The 17,309-nt window shown below is 41.8% G+C and overlaps 1 long non-coding RNA gene across 1 annotated transcript; it reads right to left on the bottom strand.

Annotated features, from left to right (window-relative positions):
- Positions 1–11,328: 11,328 nt before the first annotated feature.
- Positions 11,329–13,277, bottom strand: LOC121694464. The gene is made up of 2 exons (XR_006025763.1): positions 11,651–13,277; positions 11,329–11,401 (listed from the first exon to the last, which is right to left on the bottom strand). It is a non-coding gene; the product is annotated as an uncharacterized LOC121694464 (long non-coding RNA).
- Positions 13,278–17,309: the final 4,032 nt, after the last annotated feature.

The raw sequence follows: 17,309 nt of genomic DNA, 5'->3' as shown, positions 1-17,309 counted from the left end.
GGATCCGCACTAGGTGGTAAGCGTTTCTGAGATCCAACTTGGTAAAAACAGTGGCTCCCTGGAGCAACTCAAAGGCAGAGGTGAGCAGAGGCAGAGGGTAACGGTTCTTCACTGTGATGTCGTTGAGTCCCCTGTAGTCGATGCAGGGGCGAAGAGATCCGTCCTTCTTCCCCACAAAGAAGAAGCCAGCACCAGCAGGAGATGAAGATGGACGGATTAATCCTGCGGACAGAGAGTCGTTGATGTAGTCCTCCATGGACTTTCTTTCAGGAGCAGACAACGAATAAAGACGGCCCTTTGGAGGGGCTGTTCCAGGGAGGAGGTCGATGGCACAGTCGTACGGTCGGTGAGGGGGCAGAGATGTGGCTCTTGCTTTGTTAAACACTTCTCTGAGACCATGGTAGCATTCTGGGACATTGGAGAGGTCAGGAGCGGAGTTAGTGGGTATTGGCCGAGGGGGTAGTGCGGCAGCAAGCAGGCAGGTTCGGTGGCAGTCCTCTCCCCACTCCCTGATCACCCCGGTCACCCAGTCGAGCTGAGGGTTGTGCCGGCGGAGCCATGGGTAACCCAGGATGAGGGGTTGGCCTGGAGAGGGGAGCAGGTGAAACTGGATAGTTTCTTGATGGTTTCCGGACAGACCCATCGAGACCGGGGCCGTGACATGAGTGACCGATCCGAGTAAGTGTCCGTCCAGTGCCCGGGCAGGAATAGGAGGTGTCAAACGGTGGTTCTCCAGTCCCAGTTGGCGTGCCAGCTTGATGTCCATTATGTTGGCTTCGGCGCCAGAATCCACCAGAGCAGCCAGGGTGTGAGTTGAGTCAGAGAGGCGGAGGTGAACTTGCAGCAGGGGTTTGCGGTCGGAGGACTGGATGGTCATTGAGCTCAACCGGACTCCCCCTATGCCCGGTGAGCTTCGGCTTTTTAAAGGGCAGGTTACCACACGATGTCCATCACCTCCACAATAGAGGCAGAGGTTTGAGGTGAAGCGGCGCTGGCGCTCTGCAGGAGTGAGAGAGGCTCGCCCAATCTCCATGGGCTCAGACTGGTCAAGCTGACTTGGGTGAGTGGCAGTAGATGACAGGAGCCCAGTCGGATCTCCCCGAATGCCGGTAGTTGGTGGACCTTGGCGCCCCCTCTCACGACTACGGGTCTGTATCCTTCTGTCGATCCGGACAGTCAGTGCGATGGCTTCATCGAGAGTGGAAGGCAGTTCATGGGAGACCAACTCGTCCTTGATATAGTCGGCCAAGCTATGGAAGAACGCGTCCACCAACGATGGTGTGTTCCAAGAACTTCGTCTTGCCAGGGTTCGGAAGTCGATGGAATGGTCTGCGACTGTACGTCTGCCTTGCCGAATACTGAACAGTTCACGAGACGCCTCTGCGGTTGGTGAATCCAGGTCAAACACCTTCAGCATCTCCTCAGCAAACAGGTCGAAGGTTGCACATGCGGGGGTTTGACGTTCGAACTCCGCTGTTCCCCAGAGTCGAGCTCGGCCCGTCAGGTGAGTGATGGCATACCCAACTTTAGCCCCTTCCGTGGCGAAGGTCCTTGGCTGCAAGGAGAACTGAAGTCGGCAGCTAGTCAGGAATGGCCGGACCTGGGTTGAATCGCCGTTGAACCGCTCGGGGTTTCCAATCTTGGGTTCCGGAGCAGCGGCTGCAATGACCGGGGCAGGTAACTCGGGGGCAGGGCTGGTGGGCAGACTGCCTGGAACTGGGCCGGTGGGCGGAGTGGCTGGGGTAAGGTTGGTGAGGAGTTGGATGATCATGGCGAGCTGTTGCTGCTGCTGGAACTGCTGCTGGAACTGCTGATGCTGTTGGTGGCCGACCTGAAGCAGGGAGGCGATGTCGCCGCTCATGCGGGCTAGCCCTCTCTCAGTGTGTTCCAGGCGTTGCATGGCGGTGGGTTGCTCAGGTTCGTCGGTTTCCATGTCGGGGGAAGTGTGCGCTGAGTCCATGATGGTCAGATCGTACTGTCACGGTTCAGACAGACGACCAGAGGACCACAATTGCGTCACACCAGAAAGTTTATTAAACTTCAGGGAAAAGGGAAGTAGGGAGTGAGTGAAGGCTCCAGGGGTTATTCCAGGGGAATAACAGGGATACAGGGGTTCCGTCCAATGTGCTGTGACTGTCCCCCCCAGTGGCACCGATGCGTCCTATGACGCCGGTGGTGGGTGGTCCGGAAGTCCTGGGGGGGGAACACAGACACAACAGGGCGGATGAAACGAGGCAGAAGTACAGTTCAAGGGAGATCCAAATTCGTAGTAGCAAGGCAGAAGGCTGGTCAGAGTTACTGGGATCGAAGAGTAGTCAGGAGTCGTTACGGCAGAAAGCAGGTCTGGTTTTCTGGGGCAGAAGAGAATCCAAGATTCAGGCAGGTCCGGGGTCACAAAACAAGCGTGAGCCAGAAGCGCGAGCAAACAGGTTCCGGGTGTGAGCTTTGCAGACGATCTGACAAAAGAGAGCTGAAAGACAGGGCTTTAAATACTGGGAGAGGTTAGTGGGTAATGCAGCGCAGCTGGCAGAGTAATTAGAGCAGAGCAGAGCAGGGACAGGTGGAGCTAGTTAGGCTGAGTAGAGAGAGAGTGGTGAGCAGAGTGGAAGATAATGGAAACCACTTAAGGTGGTAACCCGGTGGAGTGAGAGGGCTCATGACAAGCAGTGCCTGAGTCTGCAGGGGGTGGTGGACAGACCACTCCCATTGGAGCTGAAGCAGGGCAGTCAAACCTGTTGTAGAAGTGGTTCAACTGGTTCGCCCTGTCCAGGTCCCCCTCCACAGAGCTGCTGCTCTTCTTCAGGCCAGTGATAATCTTCATGCCGTCCAACGCCTCCTTCATGTTGTTTTCCTGCAACTTCTGTTCCACCTTCCTTCTGTAGTCCTCCTTAGCCTCCTTCAGCTTGACTTTGAGTTCCCCTTGCACGCGCCTCAGCTCTGCCATGTCCCCCTCTCTGTACGCCATCTTTTTCCTATTAAGAAGGGTCTTGACATTGCTGCTTATCCAAGGCTTGTTATTGGGAAAGCAGCTTCACCAACAGCAGCAGAAGCAGCAAAAAAAAGCAGCAGAAGCAGCAAAAAAATAAAGGCAGCAGCAACAGCAGCAGTGGCAGCAGCAGAAGCAGCTGCAGTGGCAGCAAAAGCTGCAAAAACAGAACGAGAAGTGGCAGCAGAAGCAAAAAAAAGAAGCAAAAGCAGCAGAAGAAGCAGAAGGAGTTAGCCTGACGAGCCAGACCCACATTAAAATGTAGGGTCTGGACACTCACCGTTCGCAGTGCTCAGTCCGAGGGGCGGGATAATCAGTTGTCTTTCAAATTCCCTCTGCACGCAATAGGACAGCGGCAGCGCTATGAGTCCCATGCGTTTCCCACCAGCAGAGCTAGTTGGCTAGTTCAAACGTTTGCCAACTTAATAAAAGCTTAACTCGTGTCACACTGTTCACCAGCAGCAACATCCATCTTATTTGTTTTCAAGTAGCAGGGAATTCAAGCCAAACCGTTGCAACTCTGCCATCAATCATTATGTTAAGCCCACCTAACGACTATACACGATTTCATTGGCCTGATTAAGTTTCGATTTCTGGAGCTCACAAGCCAACGGAGGGTTGCTAGACTAGCCCTGGCAGCAAATGTAATTCGCTGCCGCTAGGGGCGCGTCTAGATTTCTAGGCTAAGAAGGAGTAGCTAAAGAAGCAAAAGAAAAAAACAAGAGAAGCAAGAAGATGCTGCGGTACAAACACTGGCCCATTTGCAGACATTGGCAGACAAACAGCCATTTCAATCGCTCTCACTGACCCATGGATTCAAATATCTGAACCCAACTTTTACCTGACATGTCTATTCCCTAATGAGGAAACGGAAAACTAGTATACACACAGTGTACTCTTGTGTGAATTATCTACCAAACTAAAAAAGGCATTGCTTTTCCTGTTTTTCAAATCATATTAGGTAATCCTAATTTGTACATATTTAGTCATTTTAGTCAAAAGGTTGTAAGCCTGGTAAGGCTCGGTGCCCTACCAGGTTCAAGTTCAAGTAGTTTATTGTGAAATTAAATAAAAATGAATTATAAGTAATGTAATTCCTTATGCTCAAGACAAGAGCCAGCTCAACTTTAAATAATAAGTGAAAAGAAGTAATTAAAATGTGTGTGTGTGTGTGTGTGAGTGGGGATATGGGGTGGGGGTGGGGGTAATGGGGTGTGTGGAAGGGTCTGACCTGAGGTCATCTCTTGACCCCACTCCCCATCTCTCTCTCCCAGTCGATCCCTGTCCTCTCTTCTCTGTCCTGTCTAATAATGAATAATGGCAGTGTGTGTGTTTTAGTGAGAGAGAGGACCAACTAAATCTGAAATGGTTGGGAGCACAGTCATTCTGTCTGGCTTTGTCCTTCTCAATATTAGTATCACCTCTATCAGAAAGATCACATTTTATGATCAATGATCACAGTATATATATATTTATATATTTATATATATATTAACATTACTTTTGCCAAGCATGGGAAATGAGTTACAGCAGTAGGTAAATGCCACCTTACCTCAGTTTCCTGTTGTGTTTCCTGTTGTTTGCTTTTGTACTGTGCAGATTGTGTCATGGCATGAGAGGTTCTGCTGTCTGTGTCTTTCTGCATCACCTTGACAATTGGGTAGACAACTACTGACATTCAACATGGATGGTCCTATATCTTCAAACCTGGTTATATTTTATTTATAATACAGCTGTTGCAAAAGTCACACTGTGCAACCGACAACCACATTTGTGTTCATAGTTCACAGATTCCTGCACACTTGCCACATTGTGTCTAAACCACATCACGGTGTTGTATGCAACAACAACAACAAAACTTGTACTGACCGCACCTGTGTGTTAAGTGCCCAATAGCCCAGTGAATCAAAATCAGATCACTGAGTTATTCAGAAAGATGATTGAACTAAACAAAAAAATCATTCCCATGTATAGTCTGTCCCAGTTAATTAACCTCATAGCATAGCTGAGACCTTGAATTTCCCCTGGGGATCAATAAAGTATCTATCTATCTATCTATCTATCTATCTATCTAGCTAGCTAAAGGAATTTTGCAAAATCAGTGTATAAATCTTGGGTTAATAGGCAGGAAATTCTGGAATGTGCTTCTTCGACAGTGGTTTCTCTGTCACTTGAGTATTATATGATGTTATATTATCACTATAATGTCACCCATTTTAATCCTCTCCACTGTCATATGCTGCAGCTTATTAAGGCTGATAAGTGTTATTGTGGTGAGTATGAATATGTATTTCAGACAATGAAAATGTAGAAGGGAGGATGTTATTTCAGTGTTTTTCTAGACATGTAGAACTCACCTCACCCCTCACGTACGGTATGACTCCCTCCTCTCTGGTATCAGCCAAGTCTTTGTTTCTCTCTACTGCACCTTGACTACTCCGGAGGTTGGCACAGCAGGGGTAAGATTGCAATTAAAATTGTGCTCTTGCGAGAACTCTGGATTTTCCAGGGTAACAAAACCCAGCTGTACAGATACCACATTGCAGTTGAAAGTTAATCCACTGGATCCGCACTTTCTCAACTGCAAATGTTGTTGTGTGGTCTTGGTTATTGTCATTCTAAAGTATCTGAATGATGAATGACACACAGATGACACACAGATGTGTGCAGTATTCTTGCATTAGTTCCGACACGAGCCACATGTCAAATATCCACTGTATTATTACATACCAATAGGGACTACATTTTTTACTGATAACTGAAACTGTAACCACGAACTGAATTCAGGTTCCAAACTCCGACACCTAGTTGTGGCTGGATTACTATCATCCTTTTTTATGATTCCACCTACTTAACATGAAAAGAGAAAATCTGAAGTTGAGATTGAGTTGAAATTAAGAAATACAGTATGAGACAACCGTGGTCAAAATCGTAGACTGTCGTTACATTGAGCTCGAAGTGTTTACAGACAGATGGGCCTCCTTTTCCTGAGACCCCATTGCATATGTGAAAATCAGGTCTCTGACACACTATACACAATATGCCTATTACATCTTCGTAACGTTAAACTGTTAGCACTGCTCTTCCCACACAGCATAAAAAATACATTCCCACAAGAGGTATCTAGATGAAAGAATTTTCAATCACAACACGATTATATAGATGATTGGGATGGAAATGTTTTGAGAATAAGGTCCAATGGTAAATTGTATGTTTGGAATAATTCATCTGTCATACAGTAGTTTAACTTCGATAGGCAAGATGTAGGCTACATTCATGGTGTCAAATCCCTGAATCCTTGAAGCTGTAATAACATTAAAACACGCTATCACCATCACACACCATCAGTCCACTAATAACTGAAAGGTTCAAAAACTCCTACATACTGTGTAAGCAATGGTCCTACAGTTGCAGAAAAGACACTTCACCCTTACATACTAATGTATGTAACATTGCACATTACAACTAGACTGCATTTCCGGCGGGAACTGCGAAAGTGTGCTTGCCCTATTCCGGTCACCAACGTGAGCAAACAGTGACATACGCTATGCTGAACCTGGCTTGATCCAAGCATTCTAACAGTGCCTTTCAGTGTTGGAGCAGTGGCGATACCTCAAAAGCTCTATTCAACTATTGCCTTGCGGGGTGAATGCGGTTCGTTGGATTTTACCTGTGGCCTGCCTTCGAATTTAGCTTCTATGACTAAAATCAAATCAATAAAATAAAACAACAGCAGTGATTGGCTGCAAAAATAAATAATGTCACGCGTCTTGCACCTCTCAAACTGGGCTATCAGGTAACCTAGAGAAAATTTTGAAATTATGAAATATGACTAAGGCATTAAAATGCTGCTTGTTTGTCAGGATACTTTTTCACTGATTTATTTTAAAAATATGAGCTATGAGCGTGAATGTTATATATTCCATCCCCTAATTCTGTTTTACTGGTTTATTTGACAAATAATCTATATGGATTTGCTCTATAAAGACCTTATGTCTGTTTGGGATTGTTTTGAGAGCCTATTGATGTATCTCAGAATAAAGGAATGTCCACAACATTAGTGATGTTTTTTTGTGTGTGTGAATGTATTTTACTTAACTCATTGAATGTAGCTGGATACTCATGAACGCATGTCTCTAATAGCCACAATAGGAGTAATTTTAGCAACACCGTATTTTGTGTGGCCCAACGACCCAGTGGATCATGAAAATGGGCCAAAATTCACATTCCTTGCTTGTTGTTGGTACATTAATCCCATTCAGATTGCCACTTATCTGTTATGTAAGAGTTCAGTATAGGTTTAAGGTCTGGGGCAGGGATTTGACATTCTGTGACTTCTTCATTGAGGGCTTGCTTAGCAGCACTGTCCGCTTTCTCATTTCCCCTCAGACCAACATGGCCTGGGACCCAGCAAAAAACTACACTCAAGTTCTGGTTCTTTAGACGTTCTAGTTGATCAAGCTCAGCTTTGGTTGTACTTTTCGCGTGACATTAAAGCCTACTGGAAAGATTTTTAATTGCAATTTAATTGAATGGAATTTACTTTTACGATTAAATAAAATTAATTTATCCCTCTCACCCATAGTTTTTTATTTATTTACAAATGTACATAGGCCTACTGTAATTACATTTATACATAGTTATTCTACTGATCTTCATACTATTCATCCTGCACATAGACTTATTCTTACTACTCTTATAATGTTGTTTCTGCACTACAATGACACTGTTTCCACACTGCACATAGCTGTATGTTATGTACATATCTGTATTTGTCATATTGAATATCCATATTTATTCTGTTTTATTATATTCTGTTAATACACTGCATATATCTATATTATTATTTCTACTATTATAATGTTAGCCTACTGCTACATCTAAATACATTATTCTACTTATTGTATGAGATAACTGCTAATACACTGCACATTTATATTTCATTCATATTACTCTAAACCACCTTCTGTAAATCAACTGTATACTACTGTCTACATTGCACTATATTTCTTGACCTGTCTCTGTATATTTCATCACCTTTCTATACTTTGCATCACATTGCATGCATACTGTAGCTACATGAATCACAGCTAAGATCCTTGGTTGCTATGAAGGCCGGTCGTTCTAAATGGATGGTTGCTATGGCCAAAGGCCAGTTATCTCTGCCGTTGTCAAGCGGGCATATCCTAACTTTATCTTATTTTAAACATCTCTATTTTACTTAGCCTACTTCCATACAGTGAGTGCCAACGTTTGCAAAGAGGAGAATCTTTTAATTTGATTCACAATGAAACGTTACATTTAATGTACATGTAAACAATGAGTAGGCTAGTTTTGGTTGTTGTTGGTGGTGTTACTGCATCCCTTAGTTATGCCTACAATGCAAAATTGTTCCCTCGTGATTGTTAGACGCATTTCAAAAAATCGTGACGTGAAATGCCACCACAAAACATTGTTTGTGAATCGGTCTTATTAGGAGTCCTCGCTTAAGCCGTCACAGACTCAGGCGCTACTTTTAGGGCTAAAATGCTTCCTGAATTACTCTTAGGAAAAGAAATAGGAGTCCTAAAGTTACGAGTGGCGAAGTTACGAGTACAAGCATCTCATATCAAATGACCATGGCATTACGCTAAGCAACATAAATCTCATAACGTTACAGCAACATCTCCTCCCTATGACATAGCTACTGTACCTTGCTGATAAGTCATTGTCACTACTCTTGGCTTTAAAAAAAATATAAAAAAATAAGTGTTAACATATACTCTCAATAGTCATGTGTTCTCCTCCAGTTGAGCAAAGTATTGCTTGTTACTGAATCGATCTTATGCAATTTCAAGCCTGTACATTTTTTTCACATTCAGCAATCATCTCTTCACGATCTGCTAAAAAAAACACCTCTGTAGGCAGCCCAGGCACTGAAAAAACTGTAAACAAAGTGGGGACAGCCTGTGCATCAAACAAAAACGAAAACACTATATGGAGTTTCTTTGCGAATACTGAAGAGTCAGGACAACATTTTTGGACAAAAGTGTCTGCTAATCATTTTAAATATCAACGTAAACATGAACAAGCAAACACATGATGAGAGGAATGATTGGAATGAGGAATTGGTACATAATGTGCAATGTACAGATAATCTGGAGGGACACTAGCCTAGAAATGTAGACGCACCCTAGCGGCGGCAAATTAATTTACTCAGCTTGTACGTCTATCAAACCATAGGGATTTTGGCTGACGCCGTGGACTTCATCACTCCATACCAGCGGGCCTGGCTCTCTGGCGTTGCGGTCAAGCTGCAGGTTTAATGCCCCAGGGACCTGGGTTCAAGACCGGGTGGGGTCACTGGTCTCTCCCATGCTACAGTCATATTGTATCATCCCAGATAACACACACACACACACACATTAGTGTGGTGGTAGGTAGTTTAAACTGTAGGTGAAAGAGGAGTTTATCACTGATTATGGTCAGGATTATGTCTTTTTTTCTGTTTGTATGGCTCTGTAAACTAAACTGTTTGACATCTGGGCCAAAATATATTGTTGAATGATGCTATTTTCTAGCCTGACAAAAAAGAACAAAAAAAAGAAAAAAGGTTGGCATAACACAATTAACTCAGTAATTGTGGAGAAACACTATTGGTGGTAATAACGCTTCAGTTGTTTTGTCTTTGCGCGTTGGTTTAAAGTACATATATGAATGAAGGCATGAGGCAAAATAATAATCATTAATCAATAATGATCATTTTTGTCAAATCTGACTGAGTGATTTTGAATGTGATAGATTGACTGGCATAGTAATTTTGTGAGACTGTATCATGATAGACTGTGTCTGTGTGAGCGAATAGTAGTAGGCATATTTGGAGGAAAGTCCAGGGGCTTTTTTTAATGCCAGTCCTTCTCTGGGTATCAATCAAGTCTCTGTTTCTCTGCACTGCACCTCTGGAGGTTGGTGTAGCAGGGGTAAGAAATAATAGTAGATCTTTTGGTTTGCATATTTCACCATGCATAGATTCAGCCTCATAACAGAACCATTTTCCTATTTTAGTCAACAGCAATAGTGATTAGTAATATAAGATAAGGTAAGATAAGACTTTATTTGATCCCACACCGGGGACATTTACTTGTTACAACAGCCAGAGAAGATGGACCTAGCAATAATTTTGCAAACTGAATTACCTGCAAAAGCATGTATTTTGCTCAAAATGCTTAGTTTAAGATCCAGAGATTGAGAAATCATATAAATCATACAGGAAAAAAAGATCAGAGTATTTTACAGTAGAGGAACACTTTCAAAAAAGTGTAATATAAATGGTAAATTACATATTACATTTGACAACTGGTTCAACACTTTTCATATTATGACTAAAACAATAAACAAAGGAGGAGAACAGGAATTAACTGAGAATACTTTGAGAGATAGTTATTGTTAAGCTGAACATACAGAGAGAGAGAGAGAGAGAGAGAGAGAGAGAGAGAGAGAAATGATACACACAAAATGATGACCATGAATAAAATATTTCTATGATCCATATTTAGATGTTAAAAGTAGCCACTGTTTGACCTTTTTGCATTATTGGCAATATCATATCAGTTTCATGAGTCACAAGGAAAGCTTTTGAATTATGTAGCATGAGTAAAAGAAAAACAGTTTACAGAAGCTGAACTTGAAAAAACTCCAGCTGACTTCCTGAGGCTGGCTGAGAGAATGTCAAGAGTGTGCAAAAGTGTCATCAAAGAAAAGTTTGGGTACTTTGCACTAAATAAAGAAAAAAAAACATTTTTTGTTTGTTTTTACAACATACTGTTACACTTACTGGACTAATATTTTATCTTTGTATCTCTACTTTCTGTCAAGTACAGGGTTGACCACCACAGCAATAAGAGGAGTAGTGTCAGATACAAGAACATCTAATTATGATGGGCTCTCTTTTTCAGTAGGGTGGTAGACCACTTTCATCTTCAATCTACATCACGGAAGCAGCCTCTCCTGCTCTCCTCCTCTCCTCCTCTCCTGCTCTCCTGCTGTGCGTCTTCTGCCTCCCTCTTTTCTTTCTCCTCTTCCAGCTGTAGCTGCTTCAGCAAGCTCCCCTGCTGCCACAGCCTGTGCATACAAATCTGGTGAAGAGATTGTCCTCCAAGCCTCTTCAATTTCATCTTCATGGTTTTGTCCGTCTCTGAATATTAGTCTTGGGTCACCTCTTATCATTTCAAGGGGGATCAGACATAACCGTTTTGCGCTTTCTTCAGCTATTTTGGTTAACTCCTCTTTAAGATGTTTCTCTACTGCCTCCCGTAGTGAATCCTCATAAAACTTTGCATAGAAGGGCGGGAAACATTTCTTACTGCAGCACCGAGCAAGTCGAGGAATGAAACACCACAGAAGTAATGATGCTGTGATGACAACCAACCCCCAGAACTGTGTAAAAGAGAAAAAAAGAGGACTACTTTAGTAAATATGTCAAAACATTGAGACCACGCTAATAGTCTCTGTTTACAGTATATGCCCACATTAGGGTGAATTATGGCTAAATCAAAGTTATCATTAAAAGAAAACGGATTCCTCAATGTTGTATAAAGCAATGTCTTATAGTTGATTGAGATTTTTGTCAACCAAATAAGGTGAATAACTACAAACAACTATTATAGCTGATGAATTGGTACTTACAAATGAATCATTTTTATAGAGTGCATTAATCATTTTCTCCTCTGTGGTGAAGTTACGTGGATCCTTGCAGGAAATCCTCTGGTGTTCAGTCACATTCTTTGTGAAAACACACAACCACCAATCTCCCTCTAAGAGGACAGCGCTGAACCAGAATGATGCTGCAGTGCAGGCGATACTAATTATGTATAGTAACACGTTGCAAAATTGACATTTAGTTACATTTTGAATATTAGATTCAAATAGATAAACGACTAGACATATTATGAGGATAGGCAAGAGTATAAATCCAACTTCATGCTTTGCTATTTCAGGTTCACATGAGCATACAAAGTCCAGTTCAAATAAACTCTTGACCAAGTAGAGTATAGCAATGAGCACAAAAATGTTTTTCACTTTTATCAGACTCAAGAAGATTTCTGGTACGTCATGCACAAGGTGTGTCATGTTTATGTAGGTGTATTATGAGTGAAAAAAAAGAATGTCTCTTCTAAATTGAACTCTAATAATGATATTTTGAGAAGTTGAATCACGAGAGAAATCGTCTATATTCACAGTTTCTGTGTTCAAAGTTTCTGGGAATCCTTTTTCTCAGGTCAGGAAATATTATCCAAAATTTGATATCTTGAAAATCAGAAGTCTTCCTTCCTTAAAAGCATCTTCTGATTACATCCTTCTATGGTTTATGGAGAAATATAGATGTAAGCTCCTTGAATTTCCAGCGGCTTTGTTTAGCTGTTCATCTGCACTTTAAGTAGATCCTAGCAAGTACTGTGATACAAGTAGGTGATGCAAGTACTGTCATTCTTTTGAAGGTGTCTGCACTGTCTAGCCTACAGTACATCAGTGGGTGGGCCTACTGGAGGGTAGTGTGGGAGGCACTGATATGGAGGGGGCAGGCTGTTGTGTAGCTCCCTGTGGGGGGTGCATATGGGTTACCAACTTGAGAGAAGAAATTATGAACATTCTCATATAGAAAGCACTGGCATTCAAATTTTGTTAAAGGAATTTCGCTAGTTTCTCGATTGCTTAAACACTATTACCAGGCTTATGAGCTACAAGTAGCTTCTTCCTTTTTCCTAAATAGTACTGATAATAATATAAGTACATTTATATATTTTGATTTTGACATAGATTTATTTAATATTACCTGGAAACTATAACCATACATCAGCTCAGAGATTCATTGTTGGTGTAAACCTAATGGTGGAAACTCACACGCTCATCTCAGCCTACCCACTCTGCCCTGTGGTTTCCTACTCAAATGCCGCTTCTTTGCAACTGAAACTCTTGCATGGCATTTTGAAGAAACACTTTGAATTACAGTAAATACACATGATCTACTTAACTACTGACAAATCAAAACATCAAATAAAACTGTAGTAAATGTGTACATATGTTTCTTCCTTTATCCTAAATATAACATGTTTAATAAGCAGCACATGAATGTTCAGAAGATGACATAACATAGTTTAAAACTAATACTATTTGGCTGAATTTCTTATTGTGATAGGCCATTTAGAATGTTAATTATTCTTCAGATATATGCAGGTTTTTTGGCCGCACTACAGTTATATATCAATTCGCCAAGCTCCTTACCTGTTATGAGACAGCATACCACCCACGTAACGCTTACCCCCCTCCTCACCTCTCCCCAACATTATAAATCAACTGTATACACCATATTGCTATAGCATAGTAATACTAGATGTACCGCATAGCGGTACAAAATATGACCGCCGCTCAGTCCTGTACATCCGTTCTGCGAAAATAAATCATCACACTTCAATTTGTCTCCATATTTTACTCCATCCCCCACTCTTGAAACTTTTGTGTATGCTTGTTTGGCATGCCTGAGTGTGTGTGTGCGGCTGCACAGAAAGTAGCCTACTGGTGCTGAAAAGGTGAATAGATTGTAGAATAGCCAAAGAAGATGTAGCATTGTTATAAAACCTTTAAAATCTCTAAACAATCACAAGTAGGGCAGTTCATCACAGTTCATCCATTGCAACTGGATTGATGAAAGGTCACTTACACCTGTAGGCTACATTGTATTTGGGAAAAGCAAAAGGTATCAGCATAATGTTATTTATTTATTTATTTATTTATTTATTTATAAACAAAAACATCTCTGTCAGTTCCATGCTGTTTTCAACAGCTATCAAAAACAAAGGTCATTTTTGGATGGATGGATTTTTTGTGAATGTTTCTTCTTGTACATAAGATTTTAGTAATCTTTAGTTCATGTAATACTTTATTGTCAATGCACAAATTAAGTAACAGTAGTCTGAAACGTGTTAATGCACAAATTAAGTAACAGTAGTCTGAAACGAAATGCTGTTTTACATCTACCCAGTGGTGCAAATAACTGACATGTCCAAATGGGCCTTGATGAAATGTGTCGCTAGACTTACACATTTTAACGGGCCAAAGTTGAAGAGCTGTTGTCCGTTATTGTTCGTGCAAATATAGGCTGATTCATGTTCTCTTGCATTGTGTAACTGAGGTAACTGAGGCTTTCACCAGACCAAGCTCAATCTTTTAAGAAATCAAAAAATAAATAGCGGGCAGATCAGGCTGGGTTCACCCAGCCTAGTCCATAGGCACCCGATATTGTTTAATTTTCCGATTGAGATATACACGCTCTGGCTATTCTAAATGCAAAAATGCATCAGGGAGTTATGACAAAACTGTAACTAACAAACTAGATCCTAATAGAAAGCTGTTAGCTTCCCTAAGCTACAGGTATAATGTAGGCCTATTTACAACATAAATTGTCAATAGGCTATGCTGGCGACACAAATAAAATCTCCTTTGGAAACCAATGGCTTACGCCTTACAGTATCAAGCGGACTTAAACTGCCATATCGTGGCGAAAAGTTGTAATAAAATTCACGCAGCTCCATGAGTCAAGGAAAGCGCGAATGAAGTAGCCACTTCTAAATGGGACCCACTACACAGTAGCTTAAGGTGTGTTGCTAAAGCAGCCATAATGAAATGAAGGTGTCATTGTTTGGATACTTCACACACACGTGCTTTTTAATTTCACAGACTACAACTACCAAGCTGGAATCAAAGCACATCGATTCCCCTCTCACACCCTGCACGCACTTAAAACAAAATAAACAGGCGTCTCAGTCTCACGCATGTATAGGCAAAACTGTATCAGACCGGTGTAACGTTGGTAAATCTTCCATTGCACAGAATGATTTTTGTAGCACGTGCAACAAATGACAGTCGAAAGATACAAACAGTGCTGCTATCAATTTGCTTGGTATAACCGCATTTATAGTTTTCTACAAATGCAATCAATCAAATTGGCCTCCATCACTCAACCAACGCTAACGGTAACATTACCTAGGTCCTTATTGATATTATAAGATTAACGTACCTGCAGTAAAAACCAAGCATGTCCGATAAACATCCTCAGATTTATTTCGGCTTCAAGAAGAAATGGGCATTACACTTCATGTGAACATCATCCTATCCTTATTAGACGTTCTCTGCGGTAAACTACACTCCTTGTATGAAGCGTCCATTGTTTTTCCAACCCACTTTTAACTTCCAACAAAATTACGTCTCACTGCAACGACGCGCCATCTAGTGGACAAACGACTACTTATCGCCAATACTGGAAATGCAGCCATGATGATGATGATGAATATTTATTTTGGCTTTCTTTTAATCCTACTGAATTTGTAATTATGGATCGACCGTTCTAATACCGATAGTATGTGGGTGCCTGTGTGTGTGTGCATGTGTATATGTGTGCACCGCCATCTACAGGCCAGTGAGTGTCACTAAATGTACACATAACCTAATTTTTTTAGACCCCCCCATGGATGAAATTCTACGAAAATTGGCATACCCCCAGAGAATGCCAGGTCAATCATACACATAACATTTGGTGCGGTTCTGAACATCTTAACTGAAGATAGGGGCGATTAAAGCAGAATAATATTGCATTTTCATTTTTTACCGCGGGGGGGGGGGGGTGCAAATCACAAATGAGTGATTATGGGCCAGATTGATGTGGGCCCTTGAGACCAACATACCATAAAATATTCTTCATCCTCAGTGCCACGGTTCAGGTAGTTATTAAGGAAAAACTGCTTTTTTTGCGGTTCGGGGGGCCCAGCACGGGGGGGGGGGGGGGAGTGGCCCCCGGGGACGAAACGAAATTTTTCCGTAAAAGTCTAGTGGGGCTACATACCCACCAAATTTCATGTGCCCCGGTGGTTCGGTGTCCTGGGTATCGTTGACCAAAAATTCAGGAAGTAGATGACGGGGGAAAAAAAAAAAAAAAAAACTTTGACAATCCCTATATGACCGCTTCGCTAGCTTCGCTAGCGGCGGTCATAATTATACACCATTTGAAAGCTTGAACTCTTGAGAATCCATACACGACAATCTTTCCATGTACAATCTGTACAGTGCTTTACATTGTCAAATGAATCCTTCTATGTCTCAATTAAATTGAATCAAAAATGCTCCCCTACCCCTCCTCCGCCTTTTGTGCTTCCCTACCTTCTAGCCATAGTGTATATCCTTAGCAATGTGTATGCTTCATATTGGGCCTGGAAATAACCACAAGTCCACTTTGAAAGGTGACATCAGGAGTTGAAGACTTCACAAATGTAATGCCAAACATCAGCATGTTCCAAACAAATAGGCCTACAGGCACTTTGCATGTCTTAGCATGTAGTTCACCGTTCAGAGCATAGCAACATTTTAGCATATGCCTGAGCTCAGTTAAACTGCATTTGGAGTAAGAGCATAGCAACATTTTAGCATATGCCTGAGCTCAGTTAAACTGCATTTGGAGTAAGAGCATAGCAACATTTTAGCATATGCCTGAGCTCAGTTAAACTGCATTTGGAGTAAGTCAATGATTTTACAAAGCTAAAGGTCAAAAGATTCTTGGGATATGTTGCCTTGACATATGCCTTGAGAGTGATGGTACTAACAATTGTTTATTCAATTGTTTAAGTGCTATCAAAGTGATTTTGGGAACGTTATGGTAAGGTAAAAAGCTTAGTAACTCTCAACACAGATGTATAGTATTTTAAAGATAGATAGATAGATAGATAGATAGATAGATACTTTATTGATCCCCAGGGGAAATTCAAGAAAATGTTGTGATGTTGGTACCCTTCAACTAAAACCATTCAACATATTAGTGATGAGCATCATATTTCCATGCAGACAATTCTCAATTTAAACACAACATTTTAAAATTTATAGACATATCTCTCGTGAAAATCATCACTCTTATATCATAAACAGGCTTGAATCTAACCTGAACACACTCCCCATCTATCACTCCCAGTTAATTCCTGCTCTCTCTCTTCACTGTCATGTTTATCAAATACACAGTACATTGTACACTGTCAAATTGCAAGTCCTAATGAATGTGTGTGCAATATATAGTTTTATCAATTTCAAAAAGTGTGGGAAAATGAGCAGTCAAGAAGCACTAGGTAAATGCCACCTTACCTCAGTTTCCTGTTGTTTGGTTTTGCACTGTGCAGATTATGTCATGGCATGCCAGGCTCTGCTGTCTGTTGTTTGGTTTTGCACTGTGCAGATGATGTCATGGCATGCCAGGCTCTGCTGTCTGTGGTTTGGTTTTGCACTGTGCAGATGATGTCATGGCATGCCA

The sequence above is a fragment of the Alosa sapidissima genome, chromosome 2 (assembly GCF_018492685.1).
Source record: "Alosa sapidissima isolate fAloSap1 chromosome 2, fAloSap1.pri, whole genome shotgun sequence".
NCBI classification, from domain to species: Eukaryota; Metazoa; Chordata; class Actinopteri; order Clupeiformes; family Clupeidae; genus Alosa; species Alosa sapidissima.
This window is presented reverse-complemented; position numbering and strand designations above follow the sequence as displayed.